This window comes from Chanos chanos, chromosome 10, assembly GCF_902362185.1.
Source record: "Chanos chanos chromosome 10, fChaCha1.1, whole genome shotgun sequence".
NCBI lineage: Eukaryota > Metazoa > Chordata > Actinopteri > Gonorynchiformes > Chanidae > Chanos > Chanos chanos.
In genome coordinates this window covers 15611857-15617709 of record NC_044504.1, presented here as the reverse complement: position 1 = coordinate 15617709, position 5853 = coordinate 15611857, and positions in this window count along the sequence as shown.

Genomic DNA, 5853 nt, shown 5'->3' with positions numbered 1-5853 from the left:
TTAAAGAAGACAAAGAGGTAGACATCACGCTCAGATGGGCTGATATTTTTGTGGATATGAAATCTGCCAAGGCTCTGTACCTGCACTGGGCTGCCTATGCCACAGAGCGCCCCCTGGCTGGGGATAGAATAGCGGTGGACAGCCCCATCTCTCCATTCCTGTGCCTTTCAAAAGGGCAAAAACTAACGTTATCTACAAATAAAGTCACAAACACTCACTGTCTCACTCTTTTCAACAACAACAACAACAAAAACAACAACAACAAAAACAACAGCAACAACATACACACACACACACACACACACACACAGAAGCCAGACAAATGGTATTGCTCTCTGCCTGTTCCCATCATGTGAGACTGAGACACATATATTTAAACATGTGAAAATACCAAGGCCTCATTTTGTTTACAATGATACAGATATTCCAGGTGTTGTTACTGTGCACTTGTGATTGACAGGGCCCATGAACCCTGTGGGATGCACTAGTGGTTGCCGTGCCTGCAGGCAGAGGGGAATGATTTGCACATGGACAATCTTATTTCCACATAAGGTCCACATAGTACTTTGTGCACTGTTTAATGTGACAAAGCCTTCAGATAAGCTGCAGAGGACCATACTTCAGGTGGATCTTTATGCTAATTACTAATGTCCTCTTTAATATTGCGTGACCAAAAACGGGCAAGGTTATTGTTTTCTGAAATTAGACAGGATTAAACATTATTCTTGTGATATAAATGTGATTATGTCTGATTTTTCTTGGTTTGTGTATCTGGAGTTCCAACCTTTGCTCGCAGTGGTGGGTGGGATTTAATGATGCTGTGGTTCTGTGGGGCACAGGGATTCTGGGAGAGCGATGCTGTAGATGACAGTTCACAGCTCACATATACAGACACACACAGAGGGACTCAGACCGACTCAAAAATGACAACAAAAAAACAAGCTGAAACACATTTAAGACCATCAAAACATATAACAAGATTAACTGAAACTGGCTTTTCTCTGGTATGGAAATCATGATACCCAACTGCTAAGTGCCCATTTTAATGGATTTTTAAGCATGCACAAAAGATAAAAAGACAGACAAAGGTGAAATGGACTGGCCATAAAAATTAGGTTATCTTGAAAAAAATAACCTATAATCATTGATTTTCCCCTATGACACTGTTTCACCTCATTTGCAATCTATGTTTCAGTAACTGACTATAAAAATTCTTTTTCCTCTAAGAATAGGTGTGTCTCAAATGGATGGCTGGAGGAGACTTCCCATAGAATTCCATTTTACAGTAACTAACAAGTAATAACCTAATTCTGATCATAGCATATAACCTATTACAGTAATATCTAAAAACAAACAAATAAAAACAATCAAACAAGAAACTTCTCAAACACAAGCCAGTACCAACTAATATCCTCATTCAACAGATTATTCTATGACCTAACCCACGTGCATGCGATTTATAAGTGTATTTACATACAAATCTACTGACCTGTAGAAAGTGATGGGAGAATATGGGGTATTTCCTGTCTTAGTGGTGGAAGTTGGCTGGTCCTCCGCTGTCCCAGCATTCCTTGGGGTTGTTCTTGTGAATCTTGCACTGGTGGGATCATCCATTGAGAAGTTGGATGACTGGAGGTCTGGTCTTCCTCTGATTGAGAAGGTGCGACTTGACAAAGCTTTGGCCTGGCGTTGGTATTCCCCATGCTCCAGATCTCTTAACTGCTCTAATAGCAGTACAACCAGGGTCTGAATCTCAGTCCACTGTGGTATGTCTGAAGAACTTAAACTCAAAACGCCCCAGAACTGATATTCACCAATACACAAGAGAAATCCTCACTAGAATGCTGCAAAGTATAAAGAGAACATAAATCATCTTGACACTGGAATTTTTAACGTATCAGTTCAATAAAACTTAGTTTTATAACATTCATTTGTGGTCCGTTTGTTTAACAGGCCCTATGTTGTTATCTAGAATAAAGGTGCAGATTGACATTCTTGGCCCCAATGCCCTCATCACCATATACTTATCTCTTGCAGACCACAAGCTCCTGATCCTCTCAGAGTAGGCCTTCAACTACATCTTTAGGAGTAGAAGTTACTGTAGTCTCAGAACAAATTCTGTCCATGACAGGGGTCCATTTGCCTCTGACCAGTCCAGTTTAAAGTAGTCTTCACAAGTGAAATGGTTCACCTTTAGCAAATCCTTCTCATACTTTTAAAGTGAAGTCAACAGAAACTATTGTAAAGTTGCGCTGTGAAATGGCAGGTGTATGCCCCTTTCCCTCCCTTTATATTTCTCAGTTTTGTCGTAATGAGGTGCGTTTCCATGGTGACTGTCCCTGCAGGTTATTCTGTAACTGTGTCTTAATGCTTGGACGGTCGTGAGAGGCCTGTCTCTCTCTCTCTCTCTCTCTCTCTCTCTCTCTCTCTCCCTCTCTGACTGCCCAGGCGTGCCAGGAACTCTGGGAGGTTTGCTTGATGATTGACAGGATTACTGACAGTCCCTACCTCTTACACATTTTCAAATGCTCTGTAAATAGTCTTTCTTGTTTTTGTTTTTTCGAAAGCACAGTATAACTACATGACCACACTGTATATGTTTCATCGGACTTTTAGAGCAAATCTGTTTTACATGAAGTCTTAAATATAACATGAGAGGCCACATAAATGTGTTATACCTGTATGTGTCTTACTGTATATGTATTACACTGCATATAAATTATTTCTAAGTTACACAAGAGACTGTTCTTTTATCTGTTTAAGGATGCACATAACAAACAAACACCCGTGAAAAGATTCTGTGGTGTTAAATGTAGTGATTATAAACTTGAGAAAATGAGCAATCATCTACAATAACATTAGTCACTGTCAACCCCCCCCCCCCCCCCCCCCCAAAACAAGTTGTTAACTCGCGCAATTATACTTCTTTACAAAGTTTAAACCATTTAGCATGGCTCAGAGTAAAGTAGTGTTCAGTTACTTTGAGAAAAAGAGTAAATAGGAAAGTCTGGTCGAATTGTAATTTCCTCTGCTTGTCCAGTTCGCTGACAGTAAATCACAAACACTCCTTTTTGGCCACAACACAGGTCTGTCAAATGATCAGTTCCTTCTCAGAGTATCATATTGTGCTTAGATTGCACATGATTTTGCAAGAGCTGCTTCCAGTTAGCATGGCAAGATGGAGGGATGGAGGAAGTAAGAAAAGAGATTAGGAATAGGCAAATTTCCTGAGCAATTTCCTTACAGGACTTCAACAGAATTTTGCGGTTCTTTAGATGCGCTCATTACAGTCATTTAAGTCATTTTATTAATTAAGCTATATTTGGACCTTCGTAATGTTGTTTCAGAATATTTCGGGACTTAAAACCATTTAACTTCACATTCTTCAGCAGTCAGCAGTATTTTTGACGCATTCTAAATATGACAGGGAGCCAACTCTACAGCATAAGAAGTTAGACTGTAAGAATTTGACAGCCTCACTTTCAGAAACCAAAACTACTACTGCTTCTTCTTCTTCTTCTTCTTCTTCTTCTTCTTCTTCTGTTGTAAGTGTATGCTATCTAAAACATGGGGCTGATGTATGCATTTCTCTTCCAACGCGAGTGGATAAATCTTCCTCTCCTACTGCAGGTGGGCACGCAAACTGCTATCTCCACCTCCCAGAGCGGCTTGAGCAGAGGCTATAATGTGGGGGTAATGTGCTTTTAAGCACGCCTTCTCCTCTCTGCACACTATTCCTCCCTTCCCCTATTCAGTCCTTTTTCTCCAGCTCATTTGATTTAATGAGCCACAGTCTGTAGCTTCTGAAACTATCCACTCAGCAGATCTGTCATTAAAGGGCATATTTCAATAATGAGGCAACAAACCAGTCGTTACTGAAGCACAGGTCACAAAAAGCCCCAGTGAGCCTAAAGCTTTGAGGGTGCAGTTACGTTTGGTGGCCTACAATATGAATAAGAAAAAACTGTTAATAACACAATAGAAGTTGAATTGCAAAAAATACCTCAACAGCAATATTTTAAAGGGTAGGGTATAAAGACACATTGTGTATTCTGGAGTGGTGTGGAACCTGCCGTGCAGCGTAAACAAAAACGCGGTGCATCCCAAAATAAAGGGATAATGAACCTATGCACCAGCTCGTTTAGACTCCACTGTACGATTCAGCAGCCGCTATGCATGTAGACATCCACATTTTGCTCTGCTGCTCTGGTGAAAGAATGTTTGGATAGGCATTCACTACTTGGTTGATATGAGTCATGGATTTATTTTAATCAACCATTTTAAACTCAGAATTTAAACTGTTGACCTTTGGGCCCTTACTATGTATGAAAACCTAAGCTAACTGTTCTCACTTTCCTTTTTATTGTAACAGACACCATACTCTGTTTCCTAGTCTGACTTTGTCTGTATAAGCGCTAAAACTCTGAGGTGTGATTGACTAATCAGATAATTGCCATGTATTGACATTTGATCTAGAAAATAAAACAGTATGTACATGGATTTCTGACACTCAAATGTGTGTTTGTGTGTGTGTGTGTTTTAAATGTTGGAAATGTTTTTGTATTATTGTATTTAGTTCATTCCAAAACTTTTGTATATTCTGTCACTGCTGCTATAAGAGCTTTATGACACTGCTGTATCAGCCTTACGACAGTATATTCCAGGCAACTGATGAATAAACAAATGAAGTCCATAACTCAAAAACAGATATGGATCATGAAAGTAGTCATGTGGAATTATGGAAATGTGTAAAACCGGAGAAAGGTATTTATAAATAAATAAATAACATCAACAAAAACCCAGATCCTCAATAATCAACATAAATTCACTTGATTACATTTAAAATGATTCGCCGAGTCCCTAATCACACACTTCGCTGAGCCGTGAGAACAACATGGCTAAACGTTGTCCCTGAGACATCTAAAGAGATTGGCAGCTGTGACCACAATTCCCAACAATGGAATCATGCAAAAAAGAGCTTGTTTTAGAGCAAGTCTTTTATTTATTTTGTTACAAAAAGAAAAGAGATTCTTGTTCATTTATAGCATGATATACTTCCCAATCTGCTACCCATCCATATACAGTGTAATACTACCAAGTACAATGCAAATACTCCTTGTTCTATAGATATATCTCTGAATGCATTCATTTAATACAGATTAGAATGAGCCAAACTGGCCCTGACCAAGTTTATATTCACAGAATACAGTTCATGGGGGTTTGGGGATCTGAGGAGGGGTTTGGGGATCTGAGGAGGGACAGGCAGGGTATGGAGTGTTATCTAGGCCGTGCAAGGGGACATGAGATCATGGCCATGAGAGTCCAAAAGTGTTCTAAGACAATCATAGTTTCTTTCCCTACAAAAGGGATTAACACTGCTTATGCAGAGTGGAAAGGAATCCAATTAAAAAAAACAACACTGTAAATAAATATCCATTTTTTGAAGGGAATTTCCTTTTAGCAATCAAAAAGTACTCTTCCTCTATCTCCCACACAGAGAAGAACGTGATTGCAGCTACAGAGTCAGCACCTTTGCAATCTTTTAGTAGTTGTAGTTGTTATTGTTGTTGTTGTTGTTGTCGTTGTTGTTGTTGTTGTTGTTATTGTCGTTGTTGTTGCCGCTGTTGTTGTTGATTTTGGTGATGGCATGAGTATCACTATACCATCTCGCCATACTGAGACTTGTATGTGTATCGCCAAGATCAATGATCCAATCTGCCAAACGTCCAAGGAGGACAGCGACAAATGTCAAAAGCACTACCTAAAAAAGGTACTACCCAAAATATTCTTGTACATGGACAGAGATCATTGGTGATCAGGAAAACAGGCCTGCTCCAGGTGGCAAGCCATTGC